Below are 14,030 nucleotides of genomic sequence, written 5' to 3'. Positions count from 1 at the left end.
AAATGTTAATGATTATAATTATTATATAGCACCCAAAGAGCGGATATTCAAACTTTATTTTATAAGTTATTTTTTTTTCTTATGAGCATGGTGGTAATGATGATAGTGGCAATAGTAAATAATAAGTATGACCGTAAAACGGTATTGATAGTGATAATACTATAATGCTTATGATACCAAATACATTATTTGTTGTGTGTATGTGGCGGCGGCGGGGGGTGTACCAATGGGGATATAGACTTTGAGAGTAAGTAAAAGACCCAAAATTCAACAAAAACTGGAGGGGGGGGGGGGGGGGGGCTTCGCATGTAGTATATAATCTCTTTCTGTCCAGAAATAGCATTATTGAAATCGAAGATGCACGCATTTCTTCTATCAGTCATGTATTTACAGACTTCAGTCATGTGCTGACAAAAACTATTTTGTTGAGTTCTAAGCGCACTTCCAGAAAAGGGCACAACGATAGCCTTTTCTCCTTCCAAAACAAATAAGCTTTACAAGTTGGAAAATTGGAGGGTCTTGTCAACATTTACTAGGGGAAACAGTTAACGGGTAGTGACGTGACAGGCATGTCATGTTACAGAAAAACCCTAACCCATATCAACGTTACCGCGGCCATCCCAATATTGCGTTCACCATCGGTAGACATGCAAAGACAAACTTGACTTAAACATCATTATATTTGTCATGGTCCTATTTGGTAAAGTCAGTAGAATATTTTCGCAATCACTATACGCATAGACGCTTTATACAATGCCCCAATTCCTTTGAAAATGCTAGTAAAAACCATTGTACATTGGAAAAACATTTGACAGCTTCCAGGTTTTTGTCGAAAGTTGGTGGTCCGGGACAGCAAATCATCCGAAGTTTCGGACCGGACGAAATTCTGCAAATATGTCGTTTGTCCAGAGTCCAAGACGATACTGCTGTTTTGATTCACCGAATTTCGACCAAGGATTTGTTGTCATTGAAGGGATTTTGAAGGAAAAAAATTTATCTGCGTTATAGAAAGCGTCTGCTTAATCATTGCGAAAATTCCCTAGTGATTAAGAGTGACCGCCGGGGGAGGGAATGGGAGGGGCGACTGCCTCGTTAATTTCCAAAGAGCGAAAAACATTATGATACTTGTGGTGAAGAGGCCGTAAGTGGTCGTGAATATTTAAAGACCATTCAGAATCAGCCATTATAAGACATTTCTTTATATCCACAAAGACCACAATTACCATCACTTCTATATTTCATACCCCTTCCCTCTAATTATTCTGTGTCGATCTCTCTTCTTCTTCTTCCCTTTCCTTTGAATTCACCGTTGAATTTTCATTTATCCCATCTATTAAAAAAAAAAGAAAAAAGCTATAGGACACGAGAAAACCTACAAGAACAATCAACAAGATTAAAAATTATGGTTTCACGAATATGCAATTACAATATTTCCCCATGAGGAGAAGATAATACTTTCTAGGTGCACCAATTATTTTGGTGAGGCCCTACATTCAGATTTGATCATGTTTTTACGGTTTTTCTTGAAGGTTAATGATGGGTTTTAAAATAGTTCATAGTGATTGCATGACGTGCAGGACGTTGAGAGGGTGCTACGTCAACACATATAACCAAGCTGATAGATTTCACTGATCTGGAATCTGTGACCAGGGAAGTACAGTTCCCACTTCCCTTTTGTGAGTGACCAAGCTCTATGGAGACTTCCCCGATCCGACTGAAGCCGGTTGATACACATCGTCCCTGAGCTTGCACTTACATTTAGCTTTCAATGATAGCTGAGTGCAATTAGCTCCGCAGGGGTGATATCTCTATAGCGTCCAAAACACATACTCGTGCTTCTCTATTTGAGAGAATTGGTACCTGACGGGATTCTGAAATACGGAGCAGGTCTGTCGAAGATTAATCAGGACTTGGCGCCATCTGCCATATTCCTGATCAAGATGTTGTAATTTTCAAGGTCAATTGAAGAGGACACCCTTGTCATGCAAATTATGCACAGCCTTTAATTCGACATCTGAAGCATTCAGAAGAATTTCTTGTGTGATATGAGTCCCGACTGACCATCGCTATGACTGAGCCTTGTTTAGAGGGTTGTGCTCTTTCCGATGACTCCATCGCCCACAAACTCCTTGGCCATTCCGACTTTATTCTCATCAACCTGATGCAACCGAAAGACTTTGGGAAATACGGGGACTTGCTGGCAAGTTACTGGACTCAGTGCACTTTCTTCTTGAATTGTAAAAGTGTTGAAGAACACTTGACGAATCCTCTTTGAGAGAAAGTACTTTGGGTGCCACTGGCTCAACAGTGTCTTCGCGATGAACTGCTCTTACGACGCCTTGCCCTATCTCATACCCTTCGTGGGAAGATGGGTTCCAAGCAGTGCAGAGATCACCAGGGGACGTACAGAGAAGGTGGTGTTCGGCAGGCAGATGGAATCAAGAGTTTGACTTTGATCTACAAGATCTGGAATTCTTATGATTGATGGGATTGACTGAGGAAACCGAGGAACTCAATGATATAGATTTGTGTTATACATTCCAAACAAACAACCATTAAAAAAACATTAAAAAAACATGTACAGCGCTATAACTTAACATTTTTTTTTACTGTGCTGCTAAAGAAATCTGAGATGGTAAGAGAATGTCCTAAATTTCAAACAACTTGAAATAAAGTTGAATCTTTATGTAGGACATCGCATTTTAAGAGGGTTCAATGAACAGAATCGGCTTAAAACGGAAACGTACATTGAATTTCCGAGTATTGGTACGAGGATCAAATGGTTTTCCAAAATGTTCTATTTACAGTTGTTTTAGTGGATCTGGGTTAATAAATGGGTCTAATTAGCATTCAAGTTGAAGAGTACATCTCTGTGAACTCTTAGACTGAAAACGAAAACGCACGTGGCTATTTGCGGGTGTACTTGAGCAAAAAGGAGGGGCGAACGTTTGTTTGAGGCAAATGGAATGGTTTTCCCTTTTTTCGCATATAATGTGGTTCCAGCCTGTATTGCTTGTGGTCTGTACTGTTGAAGAGACGAGTATTTGAAGGTTTTTAACAAGAAGTAGCACTTAATATCCTAATACTTCAGATTTCCAATTCCTGCGTTTACTTTGCGATTAATGTGTAAGATATAAACTCTATAAAATTGTCCCAAGCCACTTTGTCTGTATGTGGTGAGGGTATCTCGGAAGAGTGTGACCCTGTATATCCCTCAATCCCACATGACATGGATAAAAAAGGGACATTGCAACTTCGAGCATTCATTTCTATAAGATTTCACCAAAATCTGTTTTTAATCGTTTCATTGGTGAGATTTTATGATTGGAATAAAAACCACATAGCGATCAATAAATAAAAAAATGATGAAAGGGAATAGAAGTAAGAAAACTTTCGCGAAGTCAAATGCTCTTTTCAAATTTATATAATATTTATATAACATACCTGTAATTATGATGGTGGTCCCCAAGTCTGCGCACCTAACGATTTGAGTTAAGATTTAACATGAACTTCTTTTTATTTCACAAAATCTCTGTTAATAATGTTCCTTATATTATTATGAGTAAGTGTACCAAATATCTCATTAAAATTTGAAAAAATAAAGGATTTTCTTAAAAAAAACCTCGGGCAGTCATTTTCAGATTGAAAAAAAAAATGGTACCCCATGTCTGCGCACCCATTCACTTTGCACACGATTCGGGTATTTTGATGAGAAAGGCTGCATTTTGAGGCCGTCACATGAAATGCCCAAAATTCATTATTTTTCCATCATTTTGAGTCGAACTTTTTAATGAATATCTGTCTATGTGCTGCATGTGTAAAGTTTGTGGTCGTTGCGTATCTTCTTTTACTAGAATATACGCGTGTGCGCAGACAAGGGGGACTGCGCAGACTTGGGGGAACTTGCCATACAGACTATTGTGGTAGTAAAGTAGGATGCCTACCGTATCCTATCTGGTTCTTAATGAAAGTGGCGAAAATTGCAAAATGAAAACATTGGTTGCTAGGTGGTGGAAGCGCAAAGCGCATTTGTAATGCGCATATCCTATCTCGTTCTTAATGAAAGTGGCAAAAATTGCAAAATGAAAACATTGGTTGCTAGGTGGTGAAAGCGCAAAGCGCATTGGTAATGCGCATATCCTATCTCGTTCTTAATGAAAGTGGCAAAAATTGCGAAATGAAAACATTGGTTGCTAAGTGGTGAAAGCGCAAAGCGCATTGGTAATGCGCATATAAATTATATGCGCATTACCAATAAAAAGTATTTTCGCCCTTATATATATATAAGCTTGTTTTGAAATTTAGTTGCGGGGGCTTACATGAAACACATAATTTTATTGGTATTTACTGCAGACATTTCGAAATTCGAATGCCCTTCAACTTCGCAAACACTGGTATATATAACTATGCATGATGCTTTGCCATTACTTTTTTTTTTATCGCCACGCAAAGCCCCGAAGAGATAGGGTAGGTCGTCGTGGTTTTACGTCACTACCCCTGGGCATAGTTTAGTGATTTTTCGTAACTGTCATCATTGTCAAGAAATTAATATTTTTTATCAACTTTAGTCTCTTTAGCATTGATTTTCAAGAAATTGCCCGGAGACTGAAGGGGATTCAGTGGTGAGATGTTTATGATTAATTTGGCGTATGATGATGAAAAAAGGGAAAGGGAGAAGCAAGGGAATAAGTAATCTACAAGAGGGGGGGGGGGGGGGATGAAATACAGAGGAAGGGAATAAAAGAAAATCAGAAAATCGCCCGGTTACTATGACAGGGAATGGGTTGTGTCACAAGGGCAGGGACTGACGGACAGCCCTTATGTGAGAGAGAGATAGATAGAGGGGGAGAGAGGGAGAGAAATTGAGTGGGGGGGGGGGGGGCTGGTAGAAGGTTCATAAACATTTGCAACACCGAATCCAAATATTATTGCTACATCTATTATCAGGAAATTAGCGAGACCAACCTTGCGGCAAATCGGCGATCGCTGCCAAAACAATTTTCCTTCCTTTCCATAACACATGATCTTTTTTTGTCAGTAATTACCACCAAATCCATCACCGAATACGGGCGCAATACCTGTTATTTATGCCACTTTCTTTAATCAAAAGAGAGAAAGAAATAATTGGCTCGCTACACTGATATGTCATTAACTCTACAATTACACCACTCGAAGGGTAACACTTGCGAGATGTTAGTGTAATTAGGCCCCCGGCTCGACGCTGTTAAAGCTCCATCGTGCCGAACTTTGCTCGGTCCATATGCGGGAGAATATAATATAATAACGAATGCTTATAGAGTGTGAGGAAGTGATATTGATTACGGTTATGTGATCCATAATAGTCCCTGGTGTTTGACTATATAGTTGAATTACCTGTTATTTCTGCCAATATAATCATGATAAGAGATAGAAGTTGATGGACCTACATGTAATTCATTTCATTTGACCCCATGTCCCAAAAGACGCCCAATAGTCTTTCGGCAAAACTATTACCATTGTTATAGATCGTTACTCCGATTGTTCAAATTCTTCGAAGTTTCGATTACCCGAAGTTTCGTTAATCCGAAGGTTTGTCAATTCGAAGATTAAAAGATGTTCGATGTTCCGAAGGTTCTTCAATTGGAAGGTTGGTCAATCCAAAAACGAAATAATGTTCGATATTCCGAAGATTCGTCAATTGGAGAGTTGGTCAATCCAAAAAGGAAATAATGTTCGATATTCCAAAGTTTTGATGTAGTCCGCAAATGTAGAATTCATTAATTATTTTGGCTCTAACGAACCCTTTTCATTTTCTGACTGTCGATCGGATTCAAGAAACTTCGGAATAACAAACCTTATTTTATGAATAACGAACCATTGAAATGAGAATGCAAATGCTCGGATAGGCGATTTTCTCATTTTTCGGACAAATAAACATGTTAATACATTCAATTCGGGTGTGCCGGGATATCGAACCTTCAATATAACGAGCAGGTAGCAAACAAAAGAGCTCATGTGTTATCAAGGTGGGGATCTCTTCCATCAGAAATTGGCATCACACCAAATGATTGCTGTCCCTTTAATTATTATTTCTCATTAAAAAAAAAAAAAGTATAATGTGTAATATCTGTGACGAGCAAACCCACAGGCCTAGGTCTATTTCTGTTATTAAAACTATAAAAATGCGGATATCATGCAGGAATACACGTGAAAAGTGTAAATCAAGGTTAACGACGGAAAAGTAAAACTAAAATAAGTTAAACGAAAATAATAGGAAAATTTTAGTTCTGTCATGAATAGTTTTTTTTTTAAATTCTGGCACAAACATTTAAGGCCGAAAAGAGTTTGTAACTTGTACATGATTGTAAGTCAATCAATCCATGTGAATACATCCATTGAAATAATAAATTTGAAAGATAATGGTCATCTTTAAAAAAAAATCACAATCATCTGGAAGTCTGTTGAATCGTCCCCAACAATGCTTCCTCATTATGCTGATAATGGTAACATGGTGTTAAGAAAACCCCTTCAATCTCTATATATTTCCTCCAGATCTATGGCACTCCACATTGCTTGAAGCCATGCAATATCTATACAGTGCGTATAACAAAAACGGGACAGATTTGAAAAGTCTATAAAATTTTTGTTTCAAATTATGATATCTATATTTTGGTGTTAATAGGTGCTCTAGGGTCTTATCTTTCAAATTCCATTAAAAAAATTTAGTTTCGTTCATGCTTGAGCGAACACGGATTGTTTTTGTCTAGGATTAAAAAGGAGGCTTGCGCCAAAATGGCATATAATGATAAAAATGATGATCGGATTTCCTTTTAATCAGCAGACTTCCTCTTAACCTTTTCATTGTCTTTGCCATAATTTTCGAATTATGCTGTCAAATTTTATTAACATATTTATATATTTACTTGAATTATTTTTTTTCATTTAAACTTCTTTTACCTTTTAATTTTTCTTCATTTTTTTGTTAATGGCATTTAAAAGATAAGACCCTAGAGCACATATTAACACCAAGATATAGACATCATAATTTGAAACAAAAATTTTATAGACTTTTCAAATCTGTCCCGTTTTTTATATATATATATTTTTTTTTTCATCTTCCATTCTGTTACCACGCATCCGAGTTCCATTATTTCCTTTCAAAGCGCAGCAAAGGCTATACTTAAGAGACAAGTCCACCCCAACAAAAAGTTGATTTGAATAAAAAGAGACAAATTCAACAAGCATAATGAAAATTTCATCAAAATCGGATGTAAAACAAGAAAGTTATGACATTTTAAAGTTTCGCTTAATTTCTCAAAACAGTTATATGCACATCCTGTTCGGTATGCAAATGAGGGGACCGATGACATCACCCACTCACTATTTCTTTTGTATTCTATTATAGGAAATATGAATTATTCTAATTTTCTCCTCATTGTCCTGTGAGACAAAGTTTTATTCCTCCCTGAACATGTGGTATTACCATTGTTATAACATCTTATGGCTCAGTTAAGTTGGTCCTTAATGTCAAATTGGTAAAAATTGAAATATTGTATAATTCAAACAATAACAAACAAAAGAAATAGTGAATGATGGACATAATCGACTCTCTCATTTGCACGTCACTGAGTTGTGCATATTACTGTTTTGTGAAAAATAAGCAAAACTTAAAAATGTCATAACTTTCTTATATTACATCCAATTTCGATGAAATGTTCAGCAATATGCTTGTTTGAATTTTCTCTATTTATTCAAGTCAGCATTTTTCTGGGGTGGACTTGACCTTTAAAATACTCATGATAATGGTGTTGGTAATCTAGGAATGAACCTTACTTGGTTTCGACTATACTACCAGAAGGCCGTATTGAGATAATTATTAGCCGCAAACTCGTAAACGAAACTCAGATTCCCCATGGGAGTAAAACACCAATCCTATTATCACCGCTGGTCACGGAAAACGGCTGGAAAATCCACTACAAAACCAACTCTCTATTTACCTTTTGGTCTCATTATACATTAGATGAAGTAGAAGATACTCGAGTTTTGAAAGATGAAAAATACACCTGATGCAGAAAATGATGTAATATAAGCATGATATTAATCTTATTACACTCTAAATTCCAATCCAAGGATTAAAAATAAATCCAGATCGGCTGTGAATAGTGACCGGCCGAATATAATATTTCGTTTTAAATAAACCTTGTAGATAAAAATCTAAAAGATTTGAATTTAAATCTTTTGAGATTTGATAGTTAATCCTAAAGATTTAAAAAAATCCAACATTCGGCTGGTCACCACTGGCGTACTTTTCCAGAAGGGGGGCAAATTTTTTGGAGGATATTACGTCCGCGAAAAAAATTGACAAGCAAAAAAAAAAGGTCTTCAACAAAAAAAAAAGGATTCCTTCCCAGAAAAAAAATTTGACAAGCAAAAAAAAAAAAAAAAAGGTCTTCAGGTTTGAAAGAGCACGTCTGTTTTTATTGCATTTTTACATTACAAATTATTAATTTGGCTTCTCATAAGGAGGGGCCCACGTCCCCTGTATCAGTTGTGACTCGTCAGGGGGACAGGGATACGTCCCCTGCATGAGTTGTGACTCGTCAGGGGGGCAGTCTGCCCCTCCCCCCTTAGGTACGCTAGTGCTGGTCACTATCCACAGCTGATTTGGAGTTATTTTAAATCCCTGGAATTTAGAGTCTAGATTTAACATCTTTTATAGCATTAATATTGTCAATGTGAGCAGCAATACTTAGTTTGGAAACTACACTCATGAACGAAATTATTGATGGCCGAGGGCATCTTTGCCGATTTGTAAACAACACCAGTACTATTATGATCAATAAACATATTAATTTTCATCACAAGATAGCTCGTCGGTGATGTGATGTTTGAAATATTTTTAGAGCCGAATTTCATCAAATTCTGCTCTGAGTTTTAGGAATATCGCATTTCAAATTTGGTATACGGGGCTACTAATCAGAGAGATTATTAGTGATATACGATACGCGTTTTCAGGGCAACTCCGTATAGTATGTTTGCTGTACACTCAAGTAATAGTACTAGTAGTACTATAACATAAAATAAAAACGACAATAAGTCAACTAACCTCCAATCAAGATCGCCCAAGTCATGTTATTTCGTGATGTCAATTTACACATGAATGCGATAAATGATGGTTTGTTAAAGGAGAATGAAACTCTTGGAGCAAGTTAGCTTTTGTGAAAGCAGAAAAAAATCAAAGAATAAGATCAACAAAAGTTTGAGTAAAATAGGACTAGCAATAGAAGAGTTATGAGCATTTGAATGTCGAGATCACTAATGCTATGGAGATCCTCCCATTGGCAATGCGACCAAGATCTATGATGTCACAGATGAACAACTCTCCCCTTTTGGACACTGAAAATATACCCCAAAACATCTCTTTTTGCTCATTCTTATCATATGACAAACGATTCATCAATGATATAATGTTGTGAAACCTCTGTACTTGTCCTAGTCATATTAAGAGAACATCTCATCTTGTGATAGACTCTATAAAAGTGAGAATATAAGTGAAATAAGTACTAAAGTAATGGGGGAGTTGTACGTGTGTGACATCACAGATCTTGGTCGCATTGCCAATAGGAGGATCTACATGGCATAAGTGATCTCAATATTCAAATGCTCATAACTTTCTAATTATTCATTCAATCTTCCTCAAACTTTCAACAGTATGTTTCTTTGATTTTTCTCTTTGATATGGATTCAGCTAGTTTCAAGGGTTTCATTCTCCTTTAAGGAAGTTTTCGAAAATGTATCTGTGCAATCTTTCTTAGTTCTAAAAGCACTGATTTTTTTTCTTATTCTTTTATAATGTCATGTGTTTCCCCCCCCCCCCCCGGTTTAATATCTTGATTCTTAAATTTTTTCGTGTTGATGTTTGAAATAAAACCTGAACTGAACTGAAACCAGTTTTCGAAAGCTCTCCATTTGCTTTTAGAAAAACATATTCTGTCGGTATAATACATTATTATCCGATATACAGTTAATCAACAAAAAATTATCAACACGTCACAACTATCAATAGACGTTATTGTGATTTAAAGAAATCATATTCGCAAATACTAATTACAATTTCTTTACCTTTATCGAGGCATCTTTTGAATAATTATAACCATTATAAACTGATGCAGACTTATGACACGATAGCGTGATAGCTGATTATCTGTAGTTGGCACCTTTCGCGAGACAGCCGATAATTAGAATCACACTTTTCTTTCTTTTTTGTTTTGAAGACAGTTGCCCATAAAAGATTATCAAATTAATTCATATATACATTTTTTTTAGCAACAGGTCCAGTTATCTATTTGTTATCACAGAATCCTATTATTTGGGGTTTGACAACGGACCACATTTATGACGGACTTGTTCTGCCGCAACACACCATACCTTTAAAAGAAACATAGACTTGCATATTGCATCTAATTAGACGTTGCAACATGTTAAAACCACTGTTTATTTAGACGTCAAGAGATGTTTGCTTGCTTGCTTTCACCAACCAAAAAATGTGACAAATAAGCTTGGAACGAAGTTTCTTGTATTCTGTCGCCATTATGATATCCATTACACATGTTACATGGAACTGTTTGGATAAAGATCCTTGTTGTCAAATTTGTTAGATTTTGTCTGCAACCGTTAATGATTAGGAAATCGTGAGATTTTAGTCGCAAGACAAAGCATAGTACTGATGACTCCAACTTGAACTGACAAATTGAGAGAGATCAGAGAGAGAGAGAGGGGGGGGGGGGGAGAGGGAGAGGGAGAGAGAAGGGAGACGGGTGTGGTAAACTCATATTGTGTTCCATGCAACATGTGCAAGCATGGTTCAACAACATGTTTTTCTTTTAGATGGTGTTTTGATTGTCTTAAAAAACAGGGTACGTAATCAAATATTTTTTGGTTTTGTAACATGCATTCTCTCTGAAAACATGCAGTTTACAAAAAAAAATAACACAAGATAATCAATATGCTTCATGCTATTGATATTGATTTGTTATTAGAAATAATCTGAAATAAGATTTGAAAGAGAAAGAATATATAACATGAATTAGGAGAGAAGGGGAAATGGCTTTAAGAAGTAGAAATCTGAATTATTTAATTTCTTAAGATACTTTTTGAAGGGAAAAAGTATGGCACGTCGCCCCACCCTTTTTTCAAAGAGGAAGGAGAAAATTTTATCGCCAATAAACTGGTATCAAACTGGTTGCCAGAATATTCAAAAGATAAAAGCCGACCTATATTAATCAAATTAAGTAATAAAGTTGAAACATTCAAGGATATACCCCCAAATTAAACCTACATTATACTTAGATACCGAATAAACATTATGAAAAACAGATTTCTATCCGCTAATCTTTGCACGTGACCCAAGCAGTTTGACAAATCAGCTACGTTCTTTCTAGTTGCTGCGTGACTGCGCAATTACATCCTAAAACCACCGCACGTACGTTTGCCAGTGGTAATCCTTTTCTTTTGTCAATCATTCTTTAGTAAAATAAGTCGACAGAAAAGATTTTGGACCAAATTCATCACACTGACACGCAAAGTGTGGGTCTTTTTTAATCCGTGATTAGTGAATACCCTCCCCAGAAGAGAGAAAATATTTACACTGGATTTTGAGAAGAAATTCATGTTATTTTTAGAATCTTCTTGTTTAAACTACCACAAATCTACTCCAGCTGTCTTCGATTTATGAATGATGTTTTGATACATGAAACTCAAGTAGATTCTTCTGCCTCGACCCTCTATTTTTTGGCTTGTCTATTTACCCTCCCTCTCTCCCCCTCTGTTCGTTTGTTTCTCTTTTCCCCTTTCTCTCCCTGCTTATTGTTTCTCTTCCTATTCTTGTGTATATACTGCCACACATGTCATCATTTTAGAATGATTAATAGGCATTTTGTAATCTTTTTTACATCAATATCAAAGGGATGGTCCAGGTTTAAATTATTTATATCTGAATAAATAGCGTAAAATTCACAAAGCAAAATGCTGAAAATTTCTTCAAAATCGGATAACAAATAACGAAGTTATTGAATTTTAAAGTTTATAAATATTTTTTGAAAACGGTTATATGCACATCGTCATGAATATTCATTAGGTGTGCTGATGATGGCACATCCCCACTTTCCTTTTTGTTATGTTATTACATGAAATCATTAATGTTTCATTTTTTCATACATGTGCATGTAAATGATGTGTCTCGATTATGATGAAATAAGTTGCAGCAATGAATAACTAATGCACTTAATCAGTTGTCAATCCAATTGTTTTAGTACTTGGTAGAATTTTTTTGAATAAACCTAATTTCATATAATAAAATACAAAAGAACGAGTGGGGATATAACATCATCAGTCCACCTAATGAGTATTCATAAAGACATGACTAGAACTGTTTCACCGGAATAATGTAAATCTTTAAAATTCAATAACTTTGTTATTTGTTATCCGATTTTGATCAAATTTTCAGCATTTTGCTTTGTGAATTTTACTCTATTTATTGAGACAGAAATATATCCAGCCTGGACCATCCCTCTAATACGCTATCGTCAACCCTCTAAGAACCTCTCTATATACTCTTTATTTATTTCATTTTCCTCGATTTTCTTTCAACTATTTATTCAAGGCTTTCCTCTTCATCCATTGATATCTCTCTCTCTCTGCCTCACCTTGCTCTCTCTGTCTCACCCTCCCTCCCCTCTTCATCTCTCCTATACCTTTGACTTTCTCTCCTCCCCTCTCTATCCCACCTCTTCTCCTCTTTCCCCATTCCCTGCTACCATCGTAATTTTTTCCTCTTTTGTTTTTTGTTAACGTCAGTCCGAGCAACATCTCGCATTCATCCAGACACATTCCGCCAGGAGGGAGAAACGCAACGTGCGAGATATTAATTATGAAACTATTAGACTCAACAGTCAGCATGTCAACGTCATCACTTTGCCCTTCCATCTATCTTTTGATCCTTCTCCCGTCGTCCTTCTCAAAAAGTCACGTCTATCGAAACGAAACCTGGAGGGAATACCGTGATTGAATGTCCGACGCTGAGGAGCGTAGGACGAGGCCACATGAAATTAATAGCGGTTTATTTGTATTAACTGCCAAAAGTTTTGCACCTAATTGGAGACTTTTGTTTCCAGCGATCCTGTTATTTATCAGTAGATAGGAGTTAATGAAGTGATGTATTATGAGAAGGGAGGAAGACAGAAAGAGAGAGAAAGAGAGAGAGAGGGGGGGGGAGGGAAAAGAAGGTACATGTAGTCTTAAATGCTCACCAAGATTTAAAAATCTACTTATTAAAAAATATCAATTATCATCTTAGACATTTATCATTCACATTTTTCAAATAAAGTCAAATCGAATATTATCAGGAATTTAGGGCGCAATGGTTGGGGCAAGTGTTCATGAGAGGACCGAGCTCGCGGGGAGGGGTGTGTGTGAGGGTGAGGCCGTGTTTGTGTAATTATATCAGAAGGAGCGGAAATGTTTGGATGTGGGTGTGGGTGGGTGCTGTGCGGGTGGGTGGGTGTGGCTCCTCGCGTATGTGATGGGGATGAACATGGGTTGATGGACTATACGCGTGTGCTTATGGGTGTGTGGGGGGGGGGGGTGTTTGAACTTGACGGGAAGCGGTCATTGCGGTGGATGAGTATATCAAGCGGGGGATTCGGAATTGATCAGTATTGGTGGCAGGCCCAAAAGTGGTCCATATTTTCTTTTTTTTAAGTTCTCAAAAGCACATAGAGGAGAAAATTGCCTCAGTTCTCGACAACATTTTCGACAAGAAAAATTTATATTTTTCTCTACTCCATTTTTAAAGATGTGTTCCCTTTTTAGGGTTTTATCAACATGATATCTGCACCAATCATCTGCATGAACATGATAAAGAAAAGCGTCATGGGAAATTCGAAATAATTTTATATATATAATCATGATGATTGAATGTATTTAAATCCACTGACTTTCACTTCAGTAATCCTGTTGCTTTTATGATATATTGTCTTGGTAGTTTATCCATT

Source organism: Lytechinus pictus, chromosome 14 (genome assembly GCF_037042905.1).
Source record: "Lytechinus pictus isolate F3 Inbred chromosome 14, Lp3.0, whole genome shotgun sequence".
In the NCBI taxonomy this organism is placed as follows: Eukaryota; Metazoa; Echinodermata; class Echinoidea; order Temnopleuroida; family Toxopneustidae; genus Lytechinus; species Lytechinus pictus.
This window is presented reverse-complemented; position numbering follows the sequence as displayed.